We start from the raw sequence: 17,488 nt of genomic DNA on the forward strand, positions 1-17,488 counted from the left end.
GGAGCTGGGTGTGTCTAGCCCGGAAAAGAGGAGACTGAGAGGAGATATGATAGCTGTATTCAAATATCTTAAGGGCTGTCACATAGAAGAGGGAACATGTTTGTTTTCTCCTGCTCTGGAGGGCAGGACTCAAACCAATGGCTTCAAGTTGCAGGAAAGGAGATTCCAATAGGACATAACGGAAGAACTTTTTGACTGTAAGCTCTGTTTGACAGTGGAACGGTCTCTCTTGGAGGTTGTGGAATCTCCTTCCTCAGAGTTTTTTAGGCAGGGGTTGGATGGCCATCTTTCCTGGATGCTTTAGCTGAGATTCCTGCATTGCAGGGGGCTGGACTAGATGACCCTTGGGTTTCTTCCTACTCTAATCTTCTATCATTCTGTGATTCTAAGAGTTGCCATGTCTTCTATGTTTGATTATAGAGGGTCATAGAGGGGAAGCATAGAGAAGCCACTAAAGCTAAGTGATCCAGTTATTTTCCATGAAACGAATTATCTTTCATGAGTCAAGGTAGCATATGAATATGTAAATAATAAGCAGGACCACATTAGGGATGTAAGTCTCAAGCTTTTCCTTTACTGTAAATTGCTCTTACTTTTACAGGTTTATTTAAGGTTTGCTTAGCCTGAGCTCACAGAATTTGTTTCAAAGATGATGATGCTCCATCGCCTTGTCTTGCACTTTTTTTTGTATTTTGCCTCTTGTTTCTTTAATGTTTCCTTCTGCATATTTGTTCATTTGCATCTCACAGGGCACTAGCTTTCATTACCTATTCTATTCTTCTGCATTATATTTGACCATATCCTCAAAGATCCTTCTCCATAAAACACAGCATTTGCACCTGTGGGGTCTTATAGATTTAACTACGTGGGGCTCCCCCTGAAGCTGCCCCAGAAACTCCAGCAGGTGCAGAACAACTGCGGCGAGGCTCCTTATGGGGTTCTCGCCACTGGATCATACTCACCCAGTGCTATACCAGCTGCACTGGCTCCTGGTGGAGTACACGGTCAGGTTTAAGGTGCTGGTTTTAACCTTTAAGGCCCTATACGGCCTAGTACCCTTGTACCTACGGGACTGCCTCTCCTGGTATGCCCCACGGAGGACCTTACGGTCCACAAACAATAACGTCTTGGAAGCCCTGGGCCTCAGGGAAATTAGACTGGTCTCTACCAGGGCCAGGGCTTTTTTGGCCCTGGCCCTGGCCTGGTGGAATGCTCTGCCACAAGAGACCAGGGCCCTGAGGGATTTGACATCTTTCTGCAGAGCCTGCAAGACAGAACTGTTCTGCCAGGCCTTTGGTTGGGCCCCTATGGTTATAATTTGTGGGTTGTCATTTGATTTTATTCTGATCTTAACTTGATTTTAAGCAGTATTTCAACCAATTGTTTGATTTTATGTTTTTAATACATTATATATTCTGATGTTTGGTGCCCTGAGCCCGGTCCTTGCCCAGGAGGACGGGGTATAAATAAATTGATGGAGATGCTGATGGTCATGATTAACTAAGGGCTTATCCACTCATCCCTTGTCCCATTGCTTTTCCTGGGGAAAAACACAGATTGTTGTTTTTCCAATTTAGAGCGAAAGAGTGGGTATTCTGTGGGAAAGAAGTAGGGTAAGGGGGAAACTGCTCGGACCCATGTCAAAAAAACCACAGGGCAAATGGAAAGCTTTCTAACCATGGGATAAGTGTGGATGAGTCCAGAATCTCCTGAGTCATCTTTGTCAAGAGGGGGTTGGGGGCAAATTCTCCTTCTGCCTTAGAATCATAAATGACATTTTCATGTCTTTCCAAAAAAATTACAATAACATTCTGGGACTCTTCCTTCCCTCCTGACATTCATACCTGTGGGGTTTTGTAGATGCTTGACATGGTGGAAATATATTTGGATGTGTCAGTGTCAGTCCCTTCAATAACAGCCAATACTTTATTCCATGGTCCACAGTAATAGTTTGGGATGTTTGGCTGCCCAGGGCAGAGCAGGTCCACCATGGCACCAGAAGTCATTCTGGCGTCGTAAAAGTTGTCATAGACGTCATAGCCCAGGGTGAGGTTGGGGAAAAGCCTGTGGTTCTCATTGACCTCCCGAACAGCAAACAAGAAGGACAGGATATACCAGATGGCCTGCACTCCAAACCTGGAAAAAAGTCTGTGTCATCTTGGCATTCTTTCCACACAAAGACCAGATTGTGTCCTCCTTACCTGTGACGGGGATGTGTGTGTAAAAATCATGAGATGCGTCTGCAGCATCTGTACACCTGAGATCCATAAACCGCTTCCTGTTCAAATATTAGAAGAACGGGCTATTCTAAAGCAAAGGTCTCACTAGTGTGGGTGAAAGCGCACAGATTGCAGTAGATGACTTTCTGACATTCAGAACAGATCTGACCATTTCCCTCCAAAGGGAGGAAAATAGAAGACATAATTTACCAAGCAAAAGTACCAGAAATGAGGCGACGTGCCCAGGAGACAACAACATTTGGTCTCCATGAGGTCACATTCAGTTTGCATAAAGCTTTTACAACAGTAGGCACATAAGGACTTACCCATAAGTTCTGGTAACGGGAGGTTCATTGAAGACGCTTGGATTGAACCCAACAGGTGTAGCGGATATGATCCCACTAATATGGTAGTCTCCTCGCCTGTACCAATTCAAGGGTTCATTTGGATCCCTTATCAAAGTCAATGGGCATTTTGAGATCAGCATCTCTGGTGTTGCTTCAGGTAGTAGCAATAGCAACAGCAGAAGGTGAGTTATGATGCACCTGCCATTTACTCCAATCTCCTTGAGTGCTATCAGCAACAGAGCTAGCAAATTACCAGCAGTCAAAATCTGCTTGGAAGACCCAGGCTGCAGTGACTTAATCACAGAGAACATGCCTGGCGTACATGGCTTGAGAGCCAAAGAGGATTCAATTCAGCCCCATGTGGGCAGCATAACCCCACCCCACCCTCAGTGGCACAATACAGAAGTATTTATGTACCAGTCTCTTCTGGCTGAGTCTGATGAAGTTGCATCATGTTGTTGTTCAATGTTGGACGCAATTATGATTTTATTCCTCTTGAGCTTTGGCAAGATGATGACAAAGAAATCACCATTATTTTTAATAATTACATTTGCCCTCGCACCATGTTGAACTCCCTTTATGGCGTCAGGTGTAGGCCTGAAGGAATACATGTTCCATCGGATCATAGAGCTATAGAATTGCAGAATGAGAAGGGACCCTGAAGGAGATTTACATTGTTGAACAGCTGTCAGAAAGTTCTTCCTAAAGTTTAGTCTGAATCTCTTTTCTTGTCACTTGATCCACTGTTTCAAGTCCCACCCTCCAGAGCAGAAGAAAACAACCTTGCTTCATCTTTCATGTGACGATCCTTTAGATATCTGAAGAACTTCCCACTACATTGTGGTTCCATTTGTGACTTGGGTCAGAGAGGGGCATGGGAGGTTGGCATGACCTTTCGTAGCACTTCTGAAAGACTGGGCCATGGTCCAGCAGTGGGCCTCAGTGCCACAGCCCACCCAGTGCCTCCTAATTCACCCGTCCTGCCCCTGGGCCACACATAGCTCTTTGGTTGGACCAAGGGCATCACTGGCAGTTTAAAGGGGCATAAAGGTGTCCAGGGGACAGAGAGGCTGAAAGAGGGCAAGGGTTTAAAGAAGGAAGGGAAATCTCTCTGCTCTGAGGGAAAAGGCGAGAGGATGTGTTGTGGGAAATTAAGATGAATGATAAAGGGTTAATATCTAAAATTACAACAACTTGGGAAAATAGAGTAAAGGAATAAGAGAGGGGGGAAGGAAGAAAAAGTGAATATAAAATGAGTAGGGAAGAAAGATGACAGTTTTTGGAGGAATATGATACAAACTGAAAAGAAATGGGAAGATGAAACAAGAGTAGACAAGTAACATGTGAGGCATGCCGGGTGATATGAAATAAAGAGCCTTTTCCACTTCGTGCTTTTGAATGCAGAGAGTCTGCATTGGGGAGTCTGAGTCACAATACTAGTTCCCTGAGTCATTAATTGCTGCTTGATTATGCCAAACTCTGCCTCCATCTGCCACAGTTTTCTCCCTTGCACCTCCTGTGGACAGGCCATTTTGTGACTAGTGGACCTTATTAAGTTTCAGCCCTGGGATTTGGCCCCTACATGAAAGTCAGGAAAGATGACTGTTTCTGGAGCTAAACTGTGGAATGCTCCCCCTCCCCAAATGTTCTTGCTGCCATCATTTTAGGTGGCAGGTTAAGACACTTCCATCTATACATGCCTTTGGTAAATAAGCTGGCCTTGACCGTGGTGCTTAACTTTTAGTGGGATGGGGTAGGATTTCTTATTATTAGATCTGTGCTCTTGGGTTGAGCATTTTAGGAATTCTTTTTTGTCACTGGCAACGGGAGCTCACCCATCGTGTGGATTCGAACCGCCCTTGTTGCGATCGACAAGCCCAAGAGGCTCAGTGGTTTAGACCACAGCTCCATCCGCTGTTTCAGAATCCATTGGCCAGACTGATGACCAGGGCAGGGTGACCTGAGCATGTAACACCAATTCTGTCGTGACTGCAATGGCTACCGAGTAGTTGACGGGCTCTATTCAAAGTCCTAGTTTTGACTTTAAAAGCCTTATGAGGCTCAGGAGTCCACCACCTCAAGACCTACCTCTCCTCACATGAATAGACCCAGGCCCCAGATCATCACCAGAGGGTCTTCTTCAAGTTTTCCCTTTGCTGCTATGGAATGCTCTCCTCAGCGAGTCTCACCTGGTGCCATCTTTATTTATCTTTAGCCACCAGGAAAAGACTATTCTTCTACCTGGGCTTCTGGCCTTTGATTTGAAAGGCAGCGCTGAAGCACCTTTTAGTGGGGCAGGATTTCTCAGTCCCACCTTCTAATTGGATAGCTGTGTTTTTAGGCTGTAAATTGCTTTGGTTAACTCTGTGGAAAACTCTGAGAAAAGTGAATAATAATAATAATAATAATAATAATAATAATAATAATAATAATAATAATAATAATAATAATAATAATAATAATATGCACAGCTCTCTGGTCTTCTTCTTTGGCGATCACTCATAGCCGAGTAAGATTGTCTTCCATAAACATGGTTTTAACAATGAGTCTGTAAGTGACTGTGGAGGCCAATAGCAGCCCTATAGTTAACAGAAAGATGGAGGGCATAAGGAGAAGGGGACAAAAGAGGAAGAGATGGTTGGATGGTGTTCTCGAAGCTACCAGCATGAGCCTGACCAAACTGCGGGAGGCAATGGAAGACAGAAGTGCCTGGCGTTCTCTGGTCCAGGGGGTCATGAAGATTCGGACATGACTAAACGACTAAACAACAACAACAAAGTTAACAGAACCGTAGCAACACAGTGTCTTCTCCCAACCCACACAGCCTTCATATGATTAACTACCAATACCGTATTTTTCGCCTTATAGGACGCACTTCCCCCCCGCCAAAAATGAAGGGGAAATCTGGGTGCGTCCTATGGGGCGAATGCAGGCGTTCGCTGAAGCCTGGATAGCGAGAGGGGTCGGTGTGCACTGACCCCTCTCGCTCTCCAGGCTTCAGGACGCTATCCCCCCAGCCGCGCAAGGTCCCAGAGCGATGCCGAAGGTGCGCGCACCTTCGCAATCACTCTCCGGCCCGTTCGCGGGGCTGGGGTCGGGGGAAGCTCCGGCTTCCCCCGCCCCCAGCCGTGCAAGCTCCAAGAGCAATGGCGAACGTGCGCGCACCATCGCCATCGCTCTCTGAACTGTTATGGGGGCTGGGGTCGGGGGAAACTCTGGCTTCCCCCACCCCAGCCCCGCAAGCTCTGGGAGTGATGGCGAAGGTGCGCTCACCTTCGCCATCGCTCTCTGACCTGTTCTGGGGGCTGGGGTCAGGGGAAATTCTGGCTTCCCCCACCCCCACCCCCGCAAGCTCTGGGAGTGATGGCGAAGGTGCGCTCACCTTCGCCAGCACTCTCGGACCTGCTCTGGGGACTGGGGGCGGGGGAAGCTCGGTCTTCCAACACCCCCAGCCCCTGCAAGCTCCGGGAGCAATGGCAAAGGTTCGCTCACCTTCGCCATCACTCTCGGACCCTTTCTGTGCTGGCCCCGGGGGGGGGGGGAAGGTACTAATACCGTAGCCGAAGTTCAGTCCAGAGTCACTAGCAGGGTAGCCACACACTAGATGAGACGCGAGGTCCGAAACAGGGAGCCGGGCGGGGGAGCAGGAACGCTGGTAGGGCAGTAGCAGCAGGCCAGGCGGGTAACAGGAACACTGGTAGAGCAGAAGCAGGGAGCCAGGCGGGGAACAGGAACACTGGTGGGTCAGGAGCAGGGAGCCGGGCGAGGAACAGGCACACCGGAGAGTCAGGAGCAGGAAGCCGGGCGAGGAACAGGCACACCGGGAGTGCAGATCTAGGTCTGGGTAAAGCAGGTACTCCACAACGACGTTGCTCCCGCAACCTGGGACCGGGCTGCCTGACCTTTATCTTCTTCTAAGGCCGGGGGCGGTCCCGGCCCCCAGGAGCCCTGCCTCTCCTGGCCTTAAGGCGAGCACTCCTCCTGGGAGAGACCAGTTCCCTTCGCCTCTCTGCCCTAAGCCTCTGCAGTTCAGGAGAGGCCGAAGGGTTACTGGGCCCCGGGGGAGGCTCACCTGTAGCCACTGAGTCCTCCAGCACCTCTGGGGCCATTATGGCTTCACCTGGTGCCTGCCCCTGAGGATCTGGCACAGGTGCAGGCTCCTCAGCATCTAGGCCTTGCCCCAGTTCAGCCGGCCTTGGAGGCGGGGACTCCTGTGCCGCCTGGGATTCCTCCAGTTCACTCTCAGACTCGGAATCCCAGGCCATCACACTTTCTGGCTTCCACCACCCCCAGCCCCTGCAAGCTCCGAGAGCAATGGCAAAGGTGCGCTCACCTTCGCCATCGCTCTGGGGGCTGGGGGCGGGGGAAGCTCGGGTTTCTCCCGCCCCAGCCCCATGCCTGGGGAAAAAAATAATTTCCCCCCTTTATTTCCCCCCACCCCAAAATCTAGGTGCGTCCTATGGGCCGGTGCGTCCTATAGGGCGAAAAATATGGTAGGTCCTGGAGAATGAACACAGGGCAGAACCCTCTCCAGATAATGGTGATCAAAGTGACCAGGTTTTTCCCAATCTGCTATCCAGGTCTAAAGCCAGACTGCAATGGGTCCAGACTGGGAATGGGGAACCTTTGAACTCCCAGTCTAACTGAATGTTGGGAGATTCAGAATAGGTAAGAGAAAATATTTATCCGGGCATTGCTTAGCTAAACTATAGAAGCCGCTCCCACAGGAGGCAGTGATGGCCATCAGACCAAGATGGCTTCAAAAGAAGATCAGACAATTTCATGGAGCAGGAAGAAGCTGTTGGTGGCTCCTGGGTGGGTCTTCTCTGTCTCCACAGTTGAGGCAGCAATGCCTCTGAACACCGGTTGCTGGAAACCACAGGAGGTTGTGAGGCCTCTCGTGCTTGAGCCCTGCTTGTGCGTTTCCCACACTGGCTTCTGGGTGGCCACTGTGGGAACAGGATGCCGTTGGCCTGATCCAGCAGGCTCGTCTTATGTTCAGGTGTTGCTGAACTACAACTCCCATCATCCCCAGCAAGCATGAGCAATGGCCTGGGGATGATGGGAACTGTAGTGCAGCAACAGGTGGAGGACCACAGGTTCCCCATGCCTGGTCTAGATAAATTTGCTTCATCCATTTGGCCACTGTGGAAAAGGGGATGCTGGACCACATTGGCCTTTGGCCTTGAAGCAGAGCACCTCTGATGAGTTCTTGAGAAGTTACTTTTTCATTTAGGCCTTGGTTCTGACTTTACATTATCGGTTGCAAAGGCAATCTTTGCGGAGAAATCCCTGGAGATTTGGCGAGAAGACTATAATTACATAATTAGGTACATAATTAAACATCTCCTCCTGTAATCTCCTGGACTGATCAAGGATCAGGTGCAGAACTGGGAGGGAAACATGTTTGGGAGAAATCACCGCTGTGTCCCATAGCCTGACATTTGACAAAACTTGCTAAAGAAACAGTTTTTAGAGGATCAATAGATATATCATTTATTAATGAATATTTCAACTATCAAATATCTGCACCCCATGGATGGCTGGATGGGGACTGCCCATCCTCCTCTCCTTTTTTTGTAGGTGACCCCACCTTCTCTGCCCTACCAGTAAACCTAAGATCACCAACTTTGATATTAGGGAGGGGCGGACTAGGATTAACAGTCACAAAATATGGATTTGTTACACCTGTACACTTGAACATTTACACATCTAGGAAAGGTCAGTGGTAGAACATTGTTTTTGCATGGATAAGGTCCCAGGTTCAATCATACATGGGTCTTCTCCTCCCCAGTTTAGCTTCATGGCAACCCTGTTACACTGAGAGGCAGTGACCACCCAAGGTTACTCAGTGAGCTTCATGGCTAAGCGGGGATTTGAACCCTGGTCTACCAGGTCCTAGTCCAACAGTCTAACCACTACACCACAGCATGCATCCTGGGGACATGGCGCGCCAGCCGTAGGGCATGGTGTGCATCCTGGGGGCATGGTGCAGCACCCGTGGGGGCGTGGCACCCGTTGCAGTGGCGGATGCGCGGCACGTGTCCGGGGGCAGGCGTGATGGTACCCCACCGATAGTGCCGGGGGTGGTGCGCTCCCCCCACCCTCCCGTTTCTCCGCCAGTGTATCTCCTTCTCCATCCTGCTTTCCCTCACTTCCTCTCCCTCTATCTCCCTGATGATATAAGAATTAGAGACCCCATTAAAACCTTATTTTAATCATGTTTCAATGCTTCTCTTTGATTGTATCTAACCTTTCAGAATGTATTTTGGAACTTTTTAGAATGTATTAGGCTTGATTTTTGTGTTTTCTGCATTTGTGAGTCTCCCCCCTCCTCTTCTGCTCTCTCCTCTCTCCTGATCTACCTCTGAAAGTGGTACAAATGGCAGGATGTTTTAGCACCAGAGTGTAACTCAGCTATCCCTGAAGCTATCTGAGACCCAGGAAGAGGATTTTATCATGCTCTTCCCTCACTGAAGGCTAGGTTGCCAGGATAATGCCAGACACCCAAGACATAAAATGGTCCAATGGCCTGGGCACACGAGGACCACCCCAAGGTGATGTGGGGGTGAAGATACCAGGATGGAGCCATGTGTGCTTTACTTCTCATGACCTGTAACCTTTCCTGATATATGTGAAGATTTTTTAATGATTATTTGCTATGTTTGAACTACTATATGAGCTTTTCTTCTGAAGTGCCTGGAGGCAGACCTTCTCAACTGGCACGTTGAGTTGAGCGAGCTCTGTCCTATTACAATAGCTATAATAAATGCTGGGTCCCTAAATCCAGATGCTGGACTCGGAAAAGTTCCCTTGATTCTGTGGTTTATTCAAAAGGTTCCTCACCTGGGCAACAAACAAGGGGGTGTCAAAGTGAATTTTTACAACACTGAGATTCCCTTTCCAAAAAAAGTGTGCGCACACAAGGGTATGAATGAAAGGAAGACCTTTCATTGCCTACAGACAGCCGCCCAATCTTAAACAATTCCTAACCCACAATAATACTACAACCAGACTTAACACGGACACTGGCACCAGAGCCTGCAATAAACCCAGATGCCAACTTTGCTGCCACATACACCCGGACAACACCATTACTGGCCCCAACAACATCACACATACCATCTTGGGACAATTCAATTGCTCATCGTCTAACATTGTGTATGCCATCAAATGCCAACAGTGTCCTTCAGCTCTCTATATTGGACAAACAGGCCAAACCTTCAGAAATAGACTGGAAAGAGAAGCTGCTGAATTACAACTCATTACCAAACTTAAAACCATGGAAAGACCTGGTTTGAACAAAGAAATTGGATTCTTATCCCATTATACATAACTAAGCCATTTCTCACCTTTTCACCCCTTGCCTTTTCCTGTAAGACCTATTACAGTCGTTAAGAGTCGTCAACAGGCTCATCTCAGCTATCTGCCAATCTCCTATTCACACCACCCTTCTGAGTAATACCCCTCCCCACCTTCTCACTATATAGAAGGATCTGGCAACTTCTGTTTCAGTGTATCTGAAGAAGTGTGCATGCACACGAAAGCTCGTACCAAGAACTAACTTAGTTGGTCTTTAAGGTCCTACTGGAAGGAATTTTTTTATTTTGACTATGGCAGACCAACACGGCTACCTATCTGTAACACAAGGGTATGTGTGTTAAAAGCAGACTAGAAGGACTATTTGTGTTTGTGAAAAAATAAGGGTGGGTGTTAGAGAAGCTATGGAAAATCTATTAAATATTTTGGGGGATTTCTTGTCCATCTGTTCACTCCACATCTGGAAACCTGTTAAGATATTGTAATAATAATAATAATAATAATAATAATAATAATAATAATAATAATAAATTTTATTTATATCCCGCCCTCCCCAGCCGAAGCCGGGCTCAGGGCGGCTAACAACAATAAAACAATACAAAAGTACAACATAAACAACATTCTAAAATCATTCATTATAAAAATTAATTAATTCAAGCGACTAGCAACCATTGGGCCAGAGCTCTGCGAAGATTGCCGAGGGAGGGAGTCAGGCTGTGCCCTGGCCAAAGGCCTGGTGGAACAGCTCTGTCTTGCAGGCCCTGCGGAAGGATGTCAAGTCCCGCAGGGCCCTGGTCTCTTGTGACAGAGTGTTCCACCAGATCGGAGCCACAGCCGAAAAAGCCCTGGCTCTAGTTGAGGCCAGCCTAACTTCTCTGTGGCCTGGGACCTTCAAGATGTTTTTATTTGAAGACCGTAGGTTTCTCTGTGGGGCATACCAGGAGAGGCGGTCCCGTAGGTACGAGGGTCCTAGGCCATATAGGGCTTTAAAGGTTAGAACCAGCACCTTAAACCTCATCCTGTACTCCACCGGGAGCCAGTGCAGCTGGTATAGCACCGGGTGAATGTGATCTCGCAGCGAAGACCTCGTAAGGAGTCTCGCTGCAGCATTCTGCACCCGCTGGAGTTTCTGGATCAGTCTCAAGGGCAGCCCCACGTAGAGCGAGTTACAATAATCCAGTCTGGAGGTGACCGTCGCGTGGATCACAGTGGCTAGGTCAGGGCGAGAGAGGTAAGGAGCCAACTGCTTAGCTTGGCGGAGATGGAAAAATGCCGCCTTTGTTATAGCTGCAATCTGCGCCTCCATGGAAAGGGAGGTGTCGAAGATTACACCCAAACTCTTAACGGACGGTGCTGGCACTAATTGCGCCCCCGCAAGAGATGGGAGTTGCCCCCCCAATCCCATATCGCCCCGTCCCAGCCACAGGACCTCTGTCTTCGAAGGATTTAGCTTCAACCGGCTCCCACGTAACCATCCAGCCACAGCTTCCAGACATCTGGTCAGTGTGTCTGGGGCCGAGTCAGGATGGCCATCCATCAACAGATAGAGTTGGGTGTCATCGGCATACTGATGGCAACCCAGCCCAAAACTCCGAACAAGCTGGGCAAGGGGGCGCATAAAGATGTTGAAAAGCATCGGGGAGAGTATCGCGCCCTGAGGTACTCCACACACCAAGGAGTGGCGCGATGACAATTCCCCCCCAAGCGCCACCCTCTGTCCCCGACCAGAGAGAAACGAGCGCAGCCATTGAAGGACTGTGCCCTGGATCCCCACGTCGGTAAGGCGGTGGTCCAAAAGTTCGTGATCGACCATGTCGAAAGCTGCTGATAGATCTAGAAGAATCAGCAGCCCCGACCCGCCTCGATCCAGCTGTCTACGAAGGTCATCTGTTAGGGCGATCAGAGCCGTCTCGGTCCCATGACCAGCGCGGAAGCCGGACTGGAATGGATCCAGAGCCAATGTTTCATCCAGAAACCCACCAAGCTGTTCAGCAACCGCTCTCTCAATCACCTTACCCAGGAACGGGAGATTCGAAACCGTGCGGTAATTGGATAGATCTAAAGGATCTAATGATGTTTTCTTTAAGAGCGGGCGCACCACTGCCTCCTTCAGTTCCCCTGGGAATGTCCCCGTGCCAAGGGACAAATTGATGATATCCCCCAGGAGGGCCCGCACCTCGTCTGGACACGCTCTAATCAGCCAAGACGGGCACGGGTCGAGAGGACAAGTGGTGGGCTTTCCAGCTCGGAGGAGTCTGTCCACATTGGCTGGGGATATCTGGTCGAAGTGGTCCAATACTGGACCCGAGGACAGTCGAGGGGCCTCCAGTTCCTTTATTGTATCCAAATTGGCAGGGAGGTCATGGCGGAGCGACAAGACCTTCTCCGCAAAAAAGCTCGCAAATGCCTCACAGCCGTGTGTCAATTTGTTATTTAAATTTGGCTGTAAGTCCCCATATGTTGTCCCTTCCCCAACCAGCCTAGGAGAGGTAGCATGGCTTTGTCAGGGGAATGCTGTGGACATAGCGTATCTTGATTTCAGTAAGGCTTTTGACAAAGTTCCCCACGATATTCTTCTGAGGAGCTGATAAAATGTGGGCTGGATGATATTACAGTTAGGTGGATTTATAGCTGGTTGGCTGGTTGTAGCTGGTTGGCTGAGTAAATCCAAAGAGTGTTCATTAATGGTTCCTCGTCATCCTGGCAAAAAGTGACAAGTGGGTCCCTTGCTGCTCAATGTATTTATAAACAACTTGGATGAAGGAATTGAGGGGATGCTAATCAAATTTGCAGATGACACCAAATGCCGCAGAAGAGAGAATCAGAATTCAAAATGATCTTAAGAGAGTGGAGAACTGGGCCCAAGTTAACAAAATGAATTTCAGGAGGAGGTGGGACACTTGGCTTACTAGCAGTACATGCGAAAAGGATTTAGGGATCTTAGTGGACCACAAGCTTAACATGAGTCAACAGTGTGATGCAGCAGCAGCAAAAAAAGAAAAGAAAAAAAGGGGAAAAGCTAATGCTATTTTAGGCTGCATCAACAGAAGCACAGTGCCCAGATCAAGGGAAGTAATTGTTGCTGTTTAGTTGTTTAGTCGTGTCCGACTCTTCGTGACCCCATGGACCAGAGCACACCAGGCACGCCAGGAAAGTAATAAAGGTAAAGGGTAAAGGGAGCCCTGACCATTAGGTCCAGTCATGACCGACTGTGGGGTTGTGGCGCTCATCTTGCTTTATTGGCCGAGGGAGCCGGCGTACAGCTTCCGGGTCATGTGGCCAGCATGACTAAGCCGCTTCTGGCGGACCAGAGCAGCGCACGGAAAGGCCATTTACCTTCCCGCCGGAGCGGTACCTATTTATCTACCTGCACTTTGATGTGCTTTTGAACTGCTAGGTTGGCAGGAGCAGGGACCGAGCAACGGGAGCTCACCCCCTTGCGGGGATTCAAACTGCTGACCTTCTGATCAGCAAGTCCTAGGCTCTGTGGTATAACCCACAGCGCCACCTGCGTCCCAAGGAAAGTAATAGTACCACTCTATTCTGCCTTCGTCAGACCACACCTGGAATCCTGTGTCCAGTTCTGTGCATCACAATTTAAGAAGCATGTTGACAAGCTGGAACCTGTGTTATGGAAGGCAACAAAGGTGATCAAGGGTCTGGAAACCAAGCCTTATCAAGAATGGTGGATAGAGTTGAGTATCTTTAGCCAAGAAAAGAGGAGACTGAGAGGAGATATGATAGCCATCTTCAAATATCTCAAGGGCTGTCAGATGGAAGAGGAGCATGGAACTTGAACCCATGGCTTCAAGTTACTAGAAAGGAGATTCCAACTAAGCATCAGGGAAAACTTTGGCAGTAAGAGTTGTTCGACAATGGAACTGTTTCCCTCAGGAGACTTTGGGCTGTCCTTCCTTAAAGGGTTTCAAGCAGAGCTTGGATGGCCATCTGTCAGGGATACTTTAGTTGAGACGCCTGCATTGCAGGTAGTTGGACTAGATGACCCTGGAAGTTTCCAACAAATCTACAATTCTATAAGACCAAGATGAAGTTGTGTGTAGGTGCTCTGAAACCCAGAAGGTGTCTGCTTCTCCAAGGACATTCAGTGACCTTAGCTTGTAGCTGGAAAAGTTGGGAACAATGCTGGTATAGGTCAGGGCAACCTCCCCTTCCCCTCTCTGGCCCACGCCACAATGTAGAAGCACATTGCAGTGGTAAATTCTTCAAATACCTAAAGGGCTGTTGCATAAAGATGAAGGAAGCTTTGTTTCTCTTGCTCTGGAGGGTAGGTAGGTCCTGAAACAATGGATTCAAGATACAGGAAAGATAATAATAATAATAATAATAATAATAATAATAATAATAATAATAATAATAATATTTATACCCCACCCATCTGGCTGGGCTTCCCCAGCCACTCTGGGTGGCTTCCAAAAAAATATTAAAATACTGTAATACATCAAACATTAAAAGCTTCCCTAAACAGGCCTGCCTTCAGATGTCTTCTAAAAGTCTGGTAGTTGTTCTCTTTGACATCTGGTGAGAGGGTGTTCCACAGGGAGGGTGCCACTACCGAGAAGGCCCTCTGCCTGGTTCCCTGTAACTTGGCTTCTCGCAGTGAGTGAACCACCAGAAGGCCCTTGGTGCTGGACCTCAGTGTCCGGGTAGAATGATGGGGGTGGAGACGCTCCTTCCGATATGCTGGACCGAGGCCGTTTAGGGCTTTAAAGGTCAGCACCAACACTTTGAATTGTGCTCGGAAACGTACTGGGAGCCAGTGTAGGTCTTTCAAGACCGGTGTTATATGGTCTCGGCAGCCGCTCCCAGTCACCAGTCTAGCTGCCGCATTCTGGATTAGTTGTAGTTTCCGGGTCACCTTCAAAGGTAGCCCCAAGTAGAGCGCATTGCAGTAGTCCAAGCGGGAGATAACCAGAGCATGCACCACTCTGGCGAGACAGTCCGCAGGCAGATAGGGTCTCAGCCTACGTACCAGATGGAGCTGGTAAACAGCTGCCCTGGACACAGATTTGACCTGTGCCTCCATGGACAGCTGTGAGTCCAAAATGACTCCCAGGCTGCACACCTGGTCCTTCAGGGGCACAGTAACCCCATTCAGGACCAGGGAATCCTCCACACCTGCCACCTCCTGTCCCCCAAAAACAGTACTTCTGTCTTGTCAGGATTCAACCTCAATCTGTTAGCCGCCATCCAACTTCCAACCGCCTCCACTCACACAGGACCTTCACCGCCTTTACTGGTTCTGATTTAAAAGAGAGGCAGAGCTGGGTATCATCTGCATACTGATGAACACCCAGCCCAAACCACTTGATGATCTCTCCCAGCGGCTGCATGTAGATGTTGAAAAGCATGGGGGAGAGGACAGAACCCTGAGGCACCCCACAAGTGAGAGCCCAGGGGTCTGAACACTCACCCCCACCACTTTCTGAACACGGCCCAGGAGGAAGCAGTGGAACCACTGTATGACAGTGCCCCCAGCTCCCAGCCCCTCCAGACGGTCCAGAAGGATGTTATGGTCGATGGTATCAAACACCGCTGAGAGATCCAGCAGAACTAGGAAACAGCTCTCACCTTTGTTCCTAGCCTGCCGGAGATCATCGACCCGTGCGACCAAGGCAGTTTCAGTCCCATGATGAGGCCTGAATACCGACTGGAAGGGATCCAATGGTCCGCTTCTTCCAGGCGTGCCTGGAGTTGTTCAGCAACCACTCGCTCAATCACCTTGCCCAAGAATGGAAGATTTGAGACTGGGAGATAGTTGGCCATCGTGGCACATCTAAAGATGGTTTTTTAAGAAGCGGTTTAATAACCACCTCTTTCAGCGGGTCTGGGAAGGCTCTCTCATGGAGGGAAGCATTCACCACCCCATGAAGCCCATCGCCCAGCCCTTCCCGGCTAGCTTTTATAAGCCAGGATGGGCAAGGATCAAGGAGACAGGTGGTTGGTTTCACTCGTCCAAACAGCCTGTCCACATCCTCGGAGGTAACAGATTGGAATTGATCCCATGCAACTTGACTAGACAGTACTCTAGCAGTCTCCTGCCCTGGCCCTGCTCCCACGGTGGAGTCTACCTCTTCCCGAATCTGAGCGACTTTATCTGCAAAAAAACTTTGCAAAATCATTGCAGGAGATCATGTGGCCCGTACTGATGATTCAGACTAAACATTGGGAAAAACTTTCTGACAGTAAGAACTGTTTGAAAGTGGAATGAATTCCCTCAGGAGGTTGTAGACTCTTAATTTTAGAGGTATTGAAGCAGAGGTTGGATCGCCATGTGTAATAGATGCTAAACTGAGTTTTCTTAATTGCAGGTGGCACAGTGGATTAAACTACTGTGTTGCTTGGGCTTGCCGACTGAAAGATCAGCAGTTGAATCCCTGTGACAGGGTGAGCTCCTGTTGCTCGGTCCCAGCTCCTTCCAACCTAGTAGTTCGAAAGCACACGGTGTGAGTAGATAAATAGATACCGCTCCGGCAGGAAGGTAAACAGTGTTTCTGTGTACTGTTCTAGTTTTGCCAGAAGCAGCTTAGTCATGCTGGCCACGTGGCCCAGAAAAACTGTCTGCAGAAGTGGACATATGCCGGCTCCCTCAGCCTTTAAAGTGAGATGAGGGCTGCAACCCCAGAGTTGTTCATGACTGGACTTAATTGTCAGGGGTCCCTTTACCTAGACTAGATGACCCTTGAAATCCCTTCCCATTCTACAATTCTATGGCTCTGTGGTTCTATGAAACATGTTTCCTGCTTGGCAGGGGGTTGGACTCGATGGCCCTTGTGGTCTCTTCCAACTCTATGATTCTATGATTCTATGATTCTATGATTCTATGTTTTTCTTCAGCTCTACACATGGAGCCGTGAAGGCAGCAAGGGGTGAAGGCAAATGTAATTATTAAAAATAATGGTGATTTCTTTGTCATCATCTTGCCAAAGCTCAAGAGGAATAAAATCATATTTGCATCCAACATTGAACAACAACATGATGTAACTTCTTCAGACTCAGCCAGAAGAGACTGGTACATAAATACTTCTCCACTGTGCCGCTGAGGGTGGGGTGGGATTATGCTGCCCACATGGGCCTGAATTGAATCCTCTTTGGCTCTCAAGTCATGTACGCCAGGCATGTTCCCTGTGATTAAGTCAATACAGCCTGGGTCTTCCAAGCAGATTTTGACTGCTGGTAATATGCTAGCTCTGTTGCTGATAGCACTCAAGAAGGAGATTGGAGTAAAAGGCAGGCACATAGTAAGTCACCTTCTGCTGTTGCTATTGCTACTACCTGAAGCAACACCAGAGATGCTGAACTCAAAATGCCCATTGACTTTGATAAGGGATCCCAAGGCACCCTTGAATTGGTACAGGCGAGGAGACTACCATATTAGTGGGGTCATATCCGCAGCATCTCCTATTTTCAATCCAAGCGTCTTCAATGAGCCTCCCTTTACCAGAACTTATGGGTAAGTCCTTATGTGCCTACTGTTGTAAAAGCTTTATGCAAACTGAATGTGACCTCATGGAGACCAAATGTTGTTGTCTGCCAGGCATGTCTCCTCATTTCTGGTACTTTTGCTTGGTCAATTATGTCTTC

The sequence above is a fragment of the Podarcis vaucheri genome (assembly GCF_965113315.1).
Source record: "Podarcis vaucheri genome assembly, chromosome: 2".
NCBI classification, from domain to species: domain Eukaryota; kingdom Metazoa; phylum Chordata; class Lepidosauria; order Squamata; family Lacertidae; genus Podarcis; species Podarcis vaucheri.